Below are 18,217 nucleotides of genomic sequence, written 5' to 3'. Positions count from 1 at the left end.
TACATCTCTTATCTTATCCAAATGGCCTTACACTCAGGACTTATCTTCCAGACAGAACTCTAAGCCTATATAGCTCTGATCACAATTCCCTGTCCTTTCCAAACCCACACCTGCCTCCCTGTCCTTGTTCATCAAGGCTTGCCTACTTGTGTACACCCTTGGGACTTATAGATCTGGCCTTATATTCAGGCCTTATCCCCTGTCCACGTTCTCCAAGGCCATGCACCCCTGGTTATAATTTCTGGTCCTTATTTCCACCCCATGTCCCATGGCCTTACCCATCAATCCTTGATGACATGGTGCCAACATTCTGGCCTTATCTACATGGCCTTACACTCGGGCCTAGTCCCCTGGACAGAGTCCAAGCCTATGTACTGCTCAAGAAAATTACCCCAGCCCCACCCCTGGACTTCTCCATCAGTGCTTGCCTACCTATCCTAAACTTTATGGCTGTAGTCACCTGTCCACAATCAGTTCTTTCCCACCTGAAGGGTACTCTAAGATCATATACCTCTTGTCAAAAGTACTTGTCAGTATTTTCCATTCCCTTGGCTCTTGAAGTTCCCTACCAATCCTTGGTGACCTGTCTCTAACCATCTGTCAAGTCTTATCCACTTGGCTTTACACTGGGTCTTTCACTCCATGGATACAACCCTAATGGCATATCACACATGCCAAAATTCCCTATCTTTATCTTTACCCCTTGACCATTGGCTGAGCCTGCCAACCTTTGCCCTCTCTGCCTTGAACATCTGGTTTTAGCCACATGACCCTACCCACCTGTCCTTACATTCAGGCCTTCTTTATTCAGCCCATATCCAAAACTACACTTCCTTGGCCTATTGCTTGTCCTACCCTGCTCCATTGCCTGGTGCACCAGTCTTTACTCACCTGACATTATCCACATGAGCTTACGCTCAGGTCTTCTCTTCTGGATAGAACTCCAAGCCTGTATACCCCTCACCTAAATTCCTTATCTTTAGCCAATGCCTGCCTGGATCTCTGCCCTTGCCCAACAGAGCTTGCCTATTTGTCCAAACCATCAGTCCATAACCACCTAGCTTTATACTTGGGCCTTGATATGTAGACCAGGTTAAAATACTCCCAGTCACATTTGCCTTGCTCTTCCCCATCTTTCCTGCATTGTCCCACAATCCTTGCCTAACAAGCTGTCTTATCCACATATCCTTAGACTCATAACTTTGCCAGACCAGAACTGTTCTCAACTACCCATGTCTTGACTCCTGACCGTGCCCACCAGTGCTTGCCTACAAATCCTAAACTACCTGGCTTTAACTTCCTAGCCTTATACTCAGGACTTGTCCCCCTGAACAACACTCTAAGACCAGATAGCTATGGTCAAAACTGCCTGCCTTTACGCCTAGTCCCCTTGACCCTGGTGCACCAATGCTTGGTGATCTGGCCCTAATGAAGTGGTCTTACCCAATGTCCTCACACTCAAGCCTTGAATGCCTAGTCTCAACCTTGAAGACATATGTCACCTCACACCATACCTATATTCTCATCCCATGATCAGCCACCAAGGCTAGCAAATTTTGCCCACCAGTGCTACCCTATACAGCTTTGAAAATCTGGATTGTATCCACATAGTTTTCCCGTATGGTCTCATTCTCATACCTTGTTTAGCTGTCTAGAGCTCCAAAGCCACAAAATCTTGGTCAATCTTCTGTTCATACTCTGAGACCCATGACTCCTGCCTGCCAACCTTTGCTCACCTGTCCTTAAATATTTGGCCTTACACTCAGACTTTGACCCATTTGTTCACAATATTAAGGCCACATACTACTGTACCGAATTCCTCATCCTTCTGCAAACTCGACCCATCCCCTGCCCTTGCCAACCAATGGCTGCCTATTGGCTTAAACCATCTCATCTCACTGATTTGGTCTTACATTCAGGCCTTGTTTCCTTGATGAGTTTTCCAAGGTCATATATGCATTTAACATTTGGAAGTCCTTAACTCTATCCACTTGACCCATGGCCTCACCAATCAATCTTTGATAACCAGGTCCTACCCAATTAGCATCATCCACATGGCCTTACATTCAGGTCACAACCACCAGGCAACAACCACAAGTCCACATACCACTGAGTAGAATTCCATATCCTTTGCCTCACCTCATGAGGACTGCATGTGTACCATAAACCTTGCCCATGTGGCCTTAAGCTAGATTCTAGTCTTACTATCATTGCCTTTCCCAGCTACCCCTACACTCATCTTGTTCACCAAACTCTAAACTCTTAAGTTTCTGAATCTAGCTAATCTGTCCCACCTCTACATCTCATTATTCCTGACTTAATCATGGGCTAAGTCTGGACAGAACTCCAAGTCCATAGACCTCTGGCCAGAATTCACTGTCCATTTGCAACTCCTACTCTCACCCCAGCCATTGCCCACCAAAACTTGCCTATTTGTCCTAAACTATTTGGCCTTATCCACCTGGCCTTACACTCAAGCCCTGCCCCCTGATGAGTACTCCAAAGCATTCTTGCCTAGTTACATAAGAATTTTATGCATACCCCCTCCCCTAGTCTAAACCAGATAATGCTGGCCAAAATTTCCTTTCCCATTCCTTCACCAGCCCTCAAGCCTCGCCCACCAATGCTTGGCTATGGTATTAGATCATGTAGGGCTTAACCTCCAATCCTCCACTGAGAACTTAGCCCTCTTGAGCGGCACTTCTAGGCTATGTCACTACCCACCTCCCACTTGACCATTGGCTATGCCCACCAGTGCTTGGTACTCTGGCTCTAACCATCTGTCCTTATCTATATGGCCTTACACTCAGGCCTTGACCACCTCTGCTTAACCCTAACACCATATACTGGTCACCAGCATTCCATGTCCATACCCCTATACCATGACCACTGACAGTGCCCATCAATCTTTTCCTACCTGTCCTTCCAACTTGGCATTGAACATTGGGTCTTATCTACATGGAATTACTAACCTGACTCTAACTACAAGGTCACACAATCTTTACTGATTACATATCTGTACTCTGCCACCCACAAATCTGGCGCAATTCACCAATCCCTACTCAACTGTTACTAGCTATCTGTCCTAGCTACATAGACTTATGCCCAGGCAATGACCCTCAAATAAGTTCTTCACATCCTTATTTTATGGTCACTGTTGCTGGTCATGATCATCATCCACTTTACCCCTGCTAATGTCCACTGGTCCTTCATGACCAAGAATTGACCATGAGGGCTTATCTACATGGCCCTACACCCAGACCAGGGACACTGGGTCACACCCCAAGGCTATATGCCATATATAGCACTGCACATAATTACATGTCCTTGTCTTTTTTTTTTTTTTTTTTTTTTTTTTGGCCGGCAGAGTTAGACAGTGAAAGAGAGAGAGACAGAGAGAAAGGTCTTCCTTCCATTGGTTCACCCCCCCAAATGGCCACTATGGCCGGTGCTGTGTTGATCCGAAGCCAGGAGCCAGGTGCTTCCTCCTGGTCTCCCATGCGGGTACAGGGCCCAAGCACTTGGGCCATCCTCCACTGCACTCCCAGGCCACAGCAGAGAGCTGGACTGGAAGAGAAGCAACCAGGACTAGAACCCAGGGTGCCGGCGCCACAGGCAGAGGATTAGCCAAGTGAGCTGCGGTGCCGGCCACATGTCCTCGTCTTTACCCCATGACAGTAGTTGTATATACACCATCCATAACCCTTGGCCTTGAATTGAACATCTTGTCTTCTGCTCAGAGCTTGTTAACATGTCTAAACCCCAGTGCCGCCCAACCTTGGCTAATTTCCTGTCCTTTACCATACCTTCCATGAACATTATTCTAGTCCTATAATCCTTGGTCACCTGTCAGTCTAGCTCCCATAACCCAGGGAAGATATACTAACCTGCCCTTCATTTTCTGGCCTTATCCACATGACCTCATACTTAGGCCTTGTCTTCTGGACAGAATTCCCAGCCTACATATTCCTGGCTTAAATTCCTTGTTTTTATCCAATGCCTACTTGGATTTTTGGCCTTGCTCACAAATGCTTGCCTTCTTGGCCAAACCATCTGTCCTTACCTACCTGGCCTTATACTCGGGCCTTTCCCCACTGATGAATTTGCCAAGGCCACATTATCCTAGTCACTTTTGCCTTGCTATTCCCCCAATCCTGCCTTGTCGTGCAACTCTTGTCTAAGTAGCCTTACCATCTGTTCTTCTCCACATGGCCTTACACTAAGGCCTTTACCTGGTCAGACATATAAGTCCACACAGTGATTTCCCTGTCCTTAACTACCAATGCCAAGACCCTTACCTTGCATAAAATATCTGACCTAGCTTTACAACTAGAGATTGCCCACCTGGACAGGATTCCAAAGCCATGTACACAGGTCATAATTGCTTAGGCATACTCCCTCCTTCACCCTTGGTGATCTAGCCTTATCCATACTGTCATACTTAGGCCTTGACCACCTGGTCAGATCTTAAGGCCTTATACTACTGGTCAGAATTCCATATCCCTGTTGGTCTTAGGGTATAGTATTTTTAAATGATTACTTAAAGAGTCTGTAATGCCTTATGAATCCTCAGGGAACTATTCTGTAAGCTTTAATACTTGCATTGAATTGCACACCCACAAGCAGTGTGACAACAATGAAGAAGAGAGACCAACAGGCCTCCCATGATTGTTGTGCCTTTTGTTATAAAGGTTAAAATGGACTTCTCAGAGCAGGAGCTGAATTGTAAATGGTGATACTAATTAAAAGGGGGTTTTATGGGCTTTATGGAATGGGGTTCTTTGCAATTTTTATTTTTAATTGGGGTGTGGGATCCTAGGAATGTTTAAATAAAGATTATTAATGATGAAAAAATTTCATGTTCCTACACTTACTGTATGACCACTGACCATTCCCACCAGTCCTCATCTTCTGGACCATGAGCATCTGATGTTATCCACATGGCCTTTCCCCTCTGGCCTTACACTCTAGTCTTGTACCTACTCAGAACCCCAAGGTCATACAACCTTGGTATAGTCCACCTGGTCTTAACTACCTGTCTTTACTCAACTAGTTTTGACATGTGGTATTAAATAATCTCTTGGCCACTCCCACCTTGCCCTAGCCACCTAGCCACCTGATCTTGTGTTGTTTGCCACACCAATCTGGCTTTGATCTTGCATGTTCATCATACTTGGAGCATATCTATGGGCCTATCACAGACTGCTACATCTTGGTCTCGGGAACACCTGTGGTTAGGGACATTCCTCAGGAATGTCTCCACCATGGCTATATTTGCACCAAATTGTACTTTTAATGACTGTAGGTGCTGCTACACTGCCAGACCAGATGGTTTATGAGGCACCTTGTGGTATAGCCAGAGTGTTCTTGCTCCTCTTGTTCTTGACCTTAAGTACATGCTCCTAGACTTCACAGAGCTCTTGAGAATGGAACTGATCTTACAAGTTCTTTCTCAGCTATGGTATTGTTTGTGTACACAATGCTATTTATTTTTTGTGTTGAGTTTATATTCTGTAACTTTGCCAAACTCTAATGAGTTCCTTCTCTTAGTGAGTCTTTTGGTTCCCCTATATATATAGGATCACACCATCTGTAAATAGGGATACTTTGACTTTTTCCTTTCCAATTTGTATCCCTTTGGTTTCTTTTTCTTGCCTTGTAATAGTTCTAGCTAAAACTTAGGAAACTAAATTGAACAGTAAAGGTGAGAGTGGGCATCCTTGTCTGGTTCTGGAGCTAAGTGGAAATGCTTCCAGTTTTTCCCCATTCAAATGATGCTTTCTGTTGGTTTGTCATATATTTCCTTGGTTGTGTTTAGGTATGTTCCATCTATACTCAATTTACTTTAGGTTTTTATCATTAAAGAATGCTGGGGGCCAGCACTGTGGTGCAGCGGGTTGACACCCTGGCCTGAAGCGCCGGCATCCCATATGGGTTCTGGTTCAAGACCCGGCTGTTCCACTTCCAATCCAGCTCTCTGCTGTGGCCTAGGAAAGCAGTAGAAGATGGCCCAAGTCTCTTGGGCCCCTGCACCCACGTAGGAGATCCAGAAGAAGCTCCAAATAAATTTTTTAAAAGTTTGATATAATAATTCAGCAGTGACGCCATCAGTCCTGTGCTTTTCTTTTTGGGAGGGTCTTTATTACTGATTCAATCTCTGTCTTGGATATTGGTATATTTAAGTTTTCTATGTCTTTATGCCTCAATATTAGTAAATTGTATGTGTCCAGAAATCTATTCATTTCTTCTAGATTTTCCAATTTGTTAATATATAATTGTTTGTAATTTCTGATGATTGTTTTTATTTATGTGGTTATCTGTTGTTAACATCTTTTTCATCTCTGATTTTATTAATTTGGGTCATCAATTTTGTTTTTTTCAAAGAATCAGCTCTTCATTTCACTGATCTTTTATATCACTTTTTAATTTCAATTTTTTAAAAGATTTATTTATTTACTTGAAAGTCAGATTTACACAGAGCGAGAGGAAAGGCAGAGAGAGACAGAGATGTCTTCCATCCACTGGTTCACTCCTCAATTGGCTGCAACAGCCGGAGCAGCACCAATTCAAAGCCAGGAGCCAGGAACTTCTTCCAGGTCTCCCATGCAGGTGCAGGAGCCCAAGGACTTGGGCCATCTTCTACTACTTTCCCAGGCCACAGCAGAGAGGTGTATTGGAAGAAAAGAAGCCAAGACCCAAAATGGCACCCATATGGGATGCTGGCACTGTAGGCGGCAGCTTTACCCGCTATGCCACAATGCCAGCCTCTTAATTTCAATTGTATTTCTTGTCTAATTTTTATTTCTTCTCTCCTACTAATTTGGAGTGTGGTTTATTTTTATTTTTCTAGGTCCTGGAGACACACTGTTAGTTGATTTATTTATTTGATGCCTTTCCAATTTCTTGATGTAGGTAATAACTGCTCTAACCTTTCCTCTTCACACTGCTTTTGCTCTATCCCATAGGTTTAAAAAAAAAAAGTTTTAATTTATTTATTTGAAAGAGTTAGAGAGGTAGAGACAGAGAGGTTTTCCATCGACTGGTTCACTCCCCAGATGGCCACAACGGCCCGAGCTGTGCCGATCTGAAGCCAGGAGCCAGGAGCTTCTTCCAGGTCTCCCATGTGGATGCAGAGGCCCAAGAACTTGGGCCATCTTCTACTGCTTTTCCAGGCTATAGCAGAGAGCTGGATCAGAAGAGGAGCAGCTGGGACCAGAACTGGCACCTATATGGGATGCCAGCGCTTCAGGCCAGGGCTTTAACCCGCTGTGACACAGCACCAGCTCTTATCCCATAGGTTTTGATATGTTGTGTTGTCATCTTCACTCATTTCTAGGATTTTTTTTTTTATTTCCCTTTAGATTTCTTCTATGATTCACTGTTCATTCATGGCCATATTGTTCAGTTTCCATGTATTTCCATGTTTTCTAGCGTCTTAATTTCCAGCTTCATTCTATTGTGTTCAGTAAAGGTACATGGTAAAATTTCAATTTTTTTGAATTTGTTGAGACTTGTTTTATGGCCTGGCATATGGTCTATCCTAGAGAAAGTTCCATTCACTGATGAAAAGCATGTGTGTTCTGCAGCTTTGGGATGAAATGTTCAAGATATCAATTAGATTCATTTGGTCAATAGCAGAGATTAGCTTTATTGTTTCTTTGTTGGCATTTTGTTCTAGTTGATCTCTCCATTGATGAAAGTGGGGTGTTAAAGACCCCCATTATTATTATATTAGAGTCTTTAGATTCATTAACCTTTGTTTTAAATTATTATTATATTATATATATATATTATATATATTATATTATATATATTATATTATATTATTATATTAGAGTCTTTAGATTCATTAACCTTTGTTTTAAATAGCCAGATGCAATAATAAACAACCCTGTTCAGAAATAGGCAAAGGATCCAATCAGACATTTTAAAAAGAGGAAATCCAAATGGCCAACATACACATGGAAAAATGCTCAGGATCACTAGCCATTAGGGAAATGCAAATCAAAACCACAATGAGGTTTCACCTCACCCCAGTCAGAATGGCTTTCATACGGAAATCAACAAACAACAAATGCTGGCAAGGATATGAGGATAAAGGTACCCTCATCCACTGTTGGTGGGAACATAAACTGTTGAAATCACTATGGAAGATAGTTTGGAGATACCTCATAAATCTGAATATAGACCCACCATACAACCCAGCCATCCCACTCCTGGGAATTTACTCGAGGGAAATGAAATCAGCAAATAAGAGTTATCTGCACCCGTTTCTTGCAGCTCAATCCTCAATAGCTAAGATATGGAATCCACATAAATGTCCATCAACTGAAGACTGGATAAAGAAATTATGGGATATGTACTCTATGGAGTACTACACAGAAGTAAAAAAAATGAAATCTGGTCATTTGCAACAAAATGGACAATACTGGAAAACATCATTGTTAGTGAAATAAGCCAGTCCCAAAGGGACAAATACCATATGTTCTCCCTGATCTGTGCTAATTAATAGAACACCTAAAAGGAAATCTATAGAAGTAAAATTGACACTTTAAGAAGCAATGACTTGAACAGCACTCGTCTTGACTATCGAGGAATAGTTTTTGTTTTTCTTAATGGAGAATGGGACTGGGAATAGGAGAGGGAGGAGGAGATTGGTTGGGAGTGGGGGTGGGAGGGCAGGCATGCAGGGAAGAATCACTATATTCCTAAAGCTGTAGTTATGAATTTTGTACTCATTAAATAAAAGGTTTCTTTGGGGAAAAAAAAAATCACCAGGTGCCCTGGCTATTTAATGTAGTCACATCTTCCTGTTGAATTGATCCCTTAATCATTACATAGTGACTTTCTTTATCTTTTACCAGTTTTTGTGTTAAAGTCTATTTTGTATGATATTAGGATGTCTATTCCTACTCGTTTTTATTTCCATTTGCATGGAAAATCATCTTCTATCCTTTCACTTTCAATCTGTGTGTCTTCATTGGTGAGGTGTATTTCTTACATACAGCATATGGATGGACTTGGTTTGTAATTCATTCAACCAATTTATGTCTTTAATTGGAAAATTTAATCCACTTACATCCAAGGTCATTATTGATAAATAATGGCTTTGTCCTGCTATTTTTTCTGTAAATATTCCTATTGTTTTGCATCGCCTTTGTACTTATATTACGGGGTTTTCTGCCTTCACATTCTTTCATGATGCTAAATATCTTTTTCTGTTTCTGTCTATAGCATATTTTTATGTATCAATTGTAAAGCTGGCTGGGTGGTGACAAATTCTTTAATTTGTTTTGCAAGGTTTTTATTTCACCTTCATTTATAAATGAGACTTTGCTGGGTACAGTATTCTGGGTTGACAGACTTTTGTTTTTTTTTTTTCTTTTAGAACTTGGACTGTCTCTCCATTCTCTCACAGCTTGTAGAGTTTCTGAAGAGAAATCTGCTGTCAATGTAATTGGAGTTCCTTTAAAGATAATCTGACATTTTTCTCTTGGACATTTTAGGATTTTTGTTTTACTTTGAAAGTTTGACTATAATATATTATGGCAAAGATATTTTCTGAACATGTTTATTGGGGGTTCAATGTATTTCCTATACTTGGATATCCACATCTTTCTTCAAATTAGCGAAGTTTTCTGCTATCAATTCACTAAATAAGTCTTCTAAGCCATTTTGTTTTCCTGTTCTTTCAAGAATTCCTGACACATATATATGGGCCTTTGATGGTATCCCATGGATCTCAAACATTGTTTTCAGTTTTTCTGATTTTTTTCTTTTTTCTGACAGGTATTTCCAAAGGTTTTTCTGGTAGCTCATTCTTTTTTCTGCCTCACTGAGTCTGTTGATAAGGTTTTCCACTGTGTTTTTATTTGACATTGAATTCTTCATTTCTAATATTTCAGTTCAAGTTTTCTTTAATATCTCTATCAGAATCTCTCATGCCTGTTATGTATGGATTTTTTTAACTCATGTAATTGCTTCTCTGGGTTTTTGAGTAAGCTTGCAATCATTTTTTTTTTTTTTTTTGACAGGCAGAATTAGACAAAGAGAGAGAGAGACAGAGAGAAAGGTCTTCCTTTTTCCATTGGTTCACCCCCCGAATGGTCGCTACAGCCAGTGCACTGCACCAATCCGAAGCCAGGAGCCAGGTACTTCCTCCTGGTCTCCCATGCGGGTGCAGGGCCCAAGGACTTGGGCCATCCTCCACTGACTTCCCGGGCCACAGCAGAGAGCTGGACTGGAAGGGGAGCAACGGGGACAGAATCCGGTGCCCCAACCGGGACTAGAACCCAGGGTGCCGGCACTGCAGGCAGAGGATTAGCCAAGTGAGCCACGGTGCCAGCCTACAATCATTCTTTTGAATTCCTTTTCAGGCATTTCATCAATCTCATCTTCACAGTCTAATAATGAAGTATTATGTGTTCCTTTTGGGAGTCATACCCTCTGTCTTGTTCATGTTTTTTCAATTCCTATTTATTTTTACCATCTGGGAAAACGCTTGGGTCTCTGCTCTGAAGTCTTTGTTCTTAGAAAGGTGCCTCTGTGTCTTGGTGGAATGCCTGCACTCTCAGCAGATATCCAGAGGGTGTGCTTGGTGCGCCAGGGAGCTCTGGCCAGCACTTATAGGTGGGGCAAGAGCCCAGAGTGGCATCCAAGTTGGGCATGGCAGATCTCCTCTACTGTCAGTAGCAAGGAGGAAATGATTGCGCTGACTGGCATAATCATAATCTTGGGGAGAAAATGAAAGAGAGAGAGAGAATGTAAGTGCACATGGTGATCATAATGCCCAGGACAAACTTACAGTGCCTGAAAACCTTCCCCCACCCCTCGCTGCTGAGGCGCACAAACCAAAGTAACTAAGCATTTTGATGTGTGAGCAGAGCCGTCCCCATTCCTCAGGGAGTTCTGAACTTCTGCAGTTGGACGTAGTACTGCCCAAAGACCAAGCCATATCCCACGCCCTTCTCAGTTTCCTGGCCTGTCCCAGCATCACAGGATTCCATCACAGAGTACAAGGGGTCTACTCTCTACTCTGCAAGCCTCCACATCCAGAGAGAGAGCCACACCATCCCCAGAGCCAGCCACCTGGCCAACAGAGGCCAGTCAGTGCTCTGTCTTAGCAAGTTGAGTTTGGCGCTTTGATGGGAGAGGGATGGGGAAGAGAGCAGCCTGCCTTCCCTTCATAGTGCTTACTGGGCACCCTGCCCCAACCACTCTCCAGGCTGGGCTTGAAGCCAATAGAGTCTGTGGATGTCTCCCTCAGATAGGAAGGCCAGTGGCAGGTGGGCTGCTGCAGGCTCCTCTCAACTCACTCTGAGAAGATGGTGTCCCTACCAGCCACCAGCTGCAGGAGTTGCTGGTGGCATCTTGCCAGCTGCTGTGTGTACAGTCGTTGCTGCTCCACGGTGTCTCTCTTCTTTCTGTAGAATTTCCACTGAAAACTTCTCTCCACCTGTGCCTAGGAATGCAGTTCCTCCCCTGTTCTGGTTTCTTCCCATGGTCAGAATCAGTGTCTTTTTCCTATTTAGCCATCTTGGACCTCTTCCCTCTTGACACTGGATTTCCTTCTGAAGTCACATCCTGGAGGCAGAATTTTTTGCTGTGAATTCTTCTATAGAAAAGTGCATTCAGGTGTATTTGGTTTGAGTGCCTTTATACTCACATACTTAGTGAAATCTAAAAACACTGACCCTGTGTCTCGGTTCCATTGTCCAAGTTAAGTGGCCTTCACAGTTGACCTTGTTGTTTGTTAAGATTTTTATTTAAGGGATCAGCACTGTGATGTAGCGGGTAAAGCCTCTGCCTGCAGTGTCGGCATCCCAAATGGGCACCAGTTCGAGTCCTGGCTGCTCCACTTCCAATCCAGCTCTCTACTATGGCCTGGGAAAGCAGTAGAAGGTGGCCCAAGTCCTTGGGCCCCTGCACCCATGTGGGAGACCTGGAAGAAGCTCCTGGCTTTGGATCAGCACAGCTCTGACCATTCCAACTATCTGGGGAGTGAAACAGTGGATGGAAGATTGCGATCACGCTTGCTCTCTCTCTCCTTCTCTCTTTCAAATAAATAAATAAGTAAATCTTTTTTTAAAAAAGATTATTTAAGAGGTAGAGTTACAGAGAGAATGAGACAGAATTCCATCTGGTTCACTCCCAAAATGGATGCGGCGGCCAATCCGAAGCCAGGAGCTTTTTATATGTCTCCAAGGTGGGTGCAGGGACCCAAGCACTTGGGCTGTCCTCTACTGCTTTCCCAGGCCATAACAGAGAGCTGGATCAGAAGAGGAACAACTGGGACTTGAACCAGCACCCATATGGGATGCCGGCACTACAGGCGGAGGCTTAGCCTACTATGCCACAGCGCCAGCCCCATCCCTGGGTGTTTAAAGGCTGCACATGTGTTCATTTTGTGGGCTTCATGCTGTTCCTGTGAGGACAGGGATCCTGAGAGGTGTCCCCTTGGGTGTAGAGCCTTGCTGGTGGGACACTGACATTTTCCCACAGTAAGACAAGAATGAAAAGTTTTCACTGACCTTCCTGCAGAATGTGGATGAGGCTGTCAGTTCAGGTAGGCTTCCTTCTTAATATTTGTGCCTAGATGTTTCTCTTCTCCATGTGCAACACACGCTGCCTTGTGCTTAATGTTTTCCTATAAGCATTTCCCTCACTGAGTAAAATCTTCTCATTTATTTTTGATCCTATGGCTTCTTTCAGTCTCAGACACTTCCCAATAGCATGGGGTTCTAACCACTAGAAATAACCACAGCATTAGCATTGCTCGTAAAACCTGCTTGTTGCTGGAGTTGTTGGTGTAGTCATGACCTGTTTTATATTTTATGGTGTCAGTTTACAGAGCCCTTCGGCAAGGGTGGTCTGTTAACTCCACCTGCAGACACTGTTTATTGTTCTTCCTTTCTGTAGATCGCTTCTGAAGGTCTCTGTGGACCTAAATCTGCATCCTGCGAAAGGTAAGGGAGCGTGTTTTGGAAACAGAAGTCTGCTGGGAAGTGTTCTAAGTCTGATGGATGCACGAGGCTGTCGACAGTGAAGCTTCTTGTTGGTTGTTTTTATTTTTTTGACAGGTAGAGTGAACAGTGAGAGAGAGAGAGAGAGAGAAAGGTCTTCCTTTGCCGTTGGTTTACCCTCCAACGGCCGCCTTGGCCGGTGTGCTATGGCTGGCACACCGTGCTGATCCGAAGGCAGGAGCCAGGTGCTTCTCCTGGTCTCCCATGGGGTGCAGGGCCCAAGCACTTGGGCCATCCTCCACTGCACTCCCGGGCCACAGCAGAGAGCTGACCTGGAAGAGGAGCGACTGGGACTAGAACCCGGTGTGCCGGCACCGCTAGGCGGAGGATTAGCCTGTTGAGCCACGGCGCCGGCCTCTTTGTTGGTTATTTGAACTCCTGGGGCTGCAGCTTTCTTGCCCTAGGAACTCTGTTAGTAGACTTGGCGCTTCCTAACATTTGGAACTTTAGAACGTTCACACTAGTACCTTGCTACATTTTTCTTTCTTATTTTAGGGAGAGAGGAAGCAAAATACAGTCTCACATTCTGGTTCAGTCCCTAAACACTTGCAATTGCAGGGTTAGGTTGTTCCTGAAGCCAAAAGCTGTGAACTCTATCCAGGTCTCCAGGCAGGTGGCGGGAACCCAGCTACTTGAACCATCATGGCTGCTTCCCTGAGTGTGTATTAGCAGAAAGTTAGAACTGGGGGCCAGAGATGGGTAAGAAACCCAGGCCTTCTGCTGTGGGATATGGCTATTCCTACCCTTCATTTCCACACTGTAAGTTCCTTTTTTTTTTTTTTTAATATTTCTGTATTATTTGAAAAGTAGCATTCAGAGACAGAGATCTTACATCCTTTGACTTCTCAAATGGCTGCAAAAGCTGGGGCTGGGCCAAGCCAAAGCCAGGAGCCTGGAACTCCATGGAAGTCTCCTACATGAGTAGTAGGGGCCCAAGTATTCGAGCCATCTTCTGCTGCTTTCCCAGATGCACTGGCAGGGTGCTGGGTCCAAAATGGAGCAGCAGGGACTTGAACCAGCACTCATATGGATTGCAGGAGGCAGCGTTGACATGTTGCACCACAACACCAGCCCTGTAAATACTATTTGTAAAACTTCAGAAAATGGGGAAAATGTAAAGAAGAAAACTGAGGTCACTACTTTTCTCACATTCAAAGATAACGAACACCTCAGTGACAGTATGGACACTTACAGGCGCCGCCTCTGTGGTGGCCACACTAACACTATTGTGGGATTTGCAGTGAGATAATGGTGCACACCTTGTAGGAAGTGGCATCTTCCCACAGCAGGAGCCCTTATGTGTATATTGCAGTAGCTTTTGAGGAGGCACTGTTTTCCTGTCCCTTGAGGAATCAAGGTGGTGAGGTTAGAGGCTCCTCTCTTCAATGTGCCCACCATGTGTGCCATTTCAGTCCTGGGAATGACACAGTGGCAAGCATTTCCAGCACAAGATTGTCTCCTGTAGACAGTGGCTCCATAAAAAGGACGTTCCCCAGGCTGCACCAGTACAGAGTTGTGATTTGTGCAAAGTCATCTTTGGTGGAGTCTGTTGCAACAGTGTTGACACCTGTGACAAAGCCTACTGTATCCCAAGAAGTGTTTGCTCGCGGCAGGGCACAGGACATCATTGTTCACACCCTGAACCATCACATCTGCTTTATTGCCATCCAGGCTGGTTACAGTTTTGGGTTCTAAAAATCCTTTGTAGTCCACCCTTGAACTTCATCATCTTGATGTCAGAGACCAGAAGAGACTGTGGCTGGGAGGTGAGATGTGGCTGTCAGGCTGGTCATCACAGCAGATGGGAAGACAGTAACAGAGTGGCAGCCAGCCCTCCCTGGTAGTCTCCACTTTGCCTGGCAGCTCCACCTACAAAAAATCCTGAGTCCTCCTTATTCCCCTGCATCCTAGGCAAGAAATGGGGAACCCAACTCAGGCTCCAAGTTCACGGTTTTGTACCCGTGGTTCTAGGCAGCTGCTGGTGTCATTTTGTGTAGTGAGCTGGCGTTCTGGTCACCTCACAGTGCTAGCCATGACCACCTGCTTTCTGTGGATCTGTGTTCAGACCTCCACGTAGAACATAAGCTTGGGAAAACACTAGGGTAAGGACGCCTGAGCTGTTCATGTTTAGAGTGATGACTGCACAAGCCTTTTTGACTGAAAAGAGTCCCTTTCTTTCTTCAAATTCATTGAAGAAATTAATTCAATGAAGAAAATGCTATCTTTGGGGCCAGCACTGTGGTGCAGCAGGCTAGGCATCCTATATGGGCACCGATTCAAGTCCCAGCTGTCTGCTTCTGATCCAGTTCCCTGCTAACATGCCTGGAAAAGCAGCAAAATATGGCTCAAGTGCCTTGAGCCCCTGCACCCATGTGGGAGCCCAGAATCTTGGCTTCAGAAGGGCCCAGCTCTGGCCATTGCCGCCATCTGGGGAGTGAACCAGTAGATGGGAAAATCGTTTTTTTAAAAGAAAAACTTTCTTTGACTTTCTTATAAAAATCACCTACTGATTTTTTTGAAAGGCAGTAAAACACGGGTGAGGGAAAAAGATGTTCATCTGCTGTTTCACTGTTGAAATTCTCAAAACAGCTGGTGCTGGGGCAGGGGCTGGGCTGGGCCAAAACCAGACGCCACTGGAAGCCTCACCTACTGCCTCGCAGGGTGCACATTCACAGAGCTGGAACCTGAACCCAGGTATTTTTTAAAATATTTTTTAAAATTTATTTTATTTATTTGAAAGAGTTACAGAGGACGAGGTCTTCCACCTGCTGGTTCATTCCCCAGATGGCCACAATGGCCGGAGCTGCACCAATCCAAAGACAGGAGCCAGGAGCTTCTTCCGGGTCTCCCATGTGGGTGCCTTGGGCCATCTTCTACTGCTATCCTAGGCCATAGCAGAAAGCTGGATTGGAAGAGGAGCATCCGGGACTAGGACCGGCACCCAAATGGGATGCTGGTGCTTCAGGACAGGGCATTCACCCGCTGCACCACAGCGCTGTTCCCCAGGTTAAAAATGCAGGCCTCCCCAGGGGAAGCAGTGTCTTATCCATTGCACCAAATGCTCTTTTTTGTGTGTGAACTATTTCCATGTGCTTGGGAACTTATTGCTAACTCAACTGCATGAGTATCGGAAACATGACGTTTAATTACCAAACTGTACCATAAACTGTTCATTGTAAAGCAAAATCTATTTTTTAAAAAGATGTATTTATTTGAAAGGGGGAGGAAGGGATGGAGGGAGACAGAGACAAAGAAGAGAAATCTTCCATCTGTTGGTTCACGCCTCAGATAGCCATAACAGCTGGGGCTGGGCTTAGCCAGCCCCAAAGTCAGGAGCCCAGAACTCCATCCAGGTCTCCTAGTTGGTAGGGAGTCAAGAACTTCATCTGCTACCTTCCAGGAAGCAGGATTGGAAGCAGAGCCAGGACTCAAATCGACACTCTAATATGAGATGTGGACAACCAAGTACTAAATTTAAAATGCTGTGGGTGGGGACCACCATCTGCAGTGCCGGCATCCCATATGGGCACCGGTTTGAGTCCCAGCAGCAGCTCCACTTCCTTTTTTTTTTTTTTTGACAGGCAGATTGGATAGTGAGAGAGAAAGGTCTTCCTTTTTGCCGTTGCTTCACCCTCCGATGGCCACTGCGGCCGGCACATCTCACTGATCCGAAGCCAGGAGCCAGGTGCCTCCCCGGGTCTCCTATGCGGGTGCAGGGCCCAAGGACTTGGGCCATCTTCCACTGCCTTCCCGGGCCATAGCAGAGAGCTGGCCTGGAAGAGGGGCAACCAGGATAGAATCCGGCGCCCCAACCGGGACTAGAATCCGGTGTGCTGGCACCACAAGGTGGAGGATTAGCCTGTTAAGCCATGGCGCCAGCCAGCTCCACTTCTGATCCAGCTCTCTGCTATGAACTGGGAAAGCAATAGAAGATGGCCCCAGTCCTTGGGCCCCTGCACTCGCATGGGAGACCTGGAAGAAGCTCCTGGCTCCTGATCGGCGCAGCTCCGGCCTCTGTGGCTAATTGGGGAGTGAAGTAACGGATGGAAGACCTCTCTCTCTCTGCCTCTCCTAACTTTCAAATAAATAAATAAATCTTTAAAAAAAAAAAAACTGCGGGTAGTTTCTGTTCTCTCAAAGTCTCTACAAAATAGGAATTATCGGCTTATTGATATTTTGGCAAAATTCACCTGCTCACACTTGGCTTCTGGTGAGATGGAGCTGTGATCACCGACTCCATTTTCTTAGTGGCTACTGGTTGACTTAAACTTAAAATCCGGGGGGGGGGGGGGGGGGGTGAGGGGGGGGATATCGTGGCATAGTAGATTAAGCCACTGCCTTCGAAGCCAGCATGCCAGATGGACTCTGGTTCGAGTCCCAGCTATTCCCCTTCAGATCCAGCTCCCTGCTAATGGCCTGGGAAAGCAGAAGGTGGCCCAAGTGACCCCTGCACCCATGTGGGAGACCCAGATGAAGCTCCTGGTTTCAGATTAGTCCAGTTCTGGCCATTTGGGGAATGAACCAGCAGATGGCAGATCTTTCTCTGTCTTTTCCTTTCTCTGTAAATCCTGTCTTTTCAAAAAAAAATTTTAATCTTAGATGGGTCTCTGTTTTCCCTAGAGATGTTTTTCTTTCCTATTTCCAGAATTTTTGTCACAAAGTTAATGGTATTCTTACATGAGTCTTTATCTCCATTTGCACTGTGTCGTCTTGATTTTTATCTAAATATGGTCATTTGATCCTTTTCTCCCTCCTGGTTAGTCCTGGCTACAGCTTGTCTGGAAGCAGCCCTTCCATTCAACAGACCCCACCACCTTTCACCAACACAGCTCTGGCTTTACTTACTGACCTATCATGGAAGCGTTGGCATTTTTTTTTTTTTTAAAAAACCATTTATTTGTTTGAAAGGCAGAGAGAGCGGGAGAGACAGAGGTATCTTCCATCTGCTGGTTCCCTCCTCAAATGGTCACAGCGGTCATTGGGTCAGGCCAAAGTCAGGAGCTTCCTCCAGATCTCACAGGGGGTGGCAGGGGTCCAAGCACTCAGGCCACCTTCTACTGTTTCTCCAGGTGCATTAGCAGGGAGCTGGATGGGAAGTGGAATTAGCACCCATAGGGGAAGCTGACGTTGTAGCAGGTTAGCCAGCTGTACAATGCAAACTCCCTATAGTGTTGGCTTATTATTTCTTTGTTCCT

The sequence above is a fragment of the Lepus europaeus genome, chromosome 1 (assembly GCF_033115175.1).
Source record: "Lepus europaeus isolate LE1 chromosome 1, mLepTim1.pri, whole genome shotgun sequence".
NCBI lineage: Eukaryota > Metazoa > Chordata > Mammalia > Lagomorpha > Leporidae > Lepus > Lepus europaeus.
Note: the sequence above shows the minus strand (reverse complement) of the source record.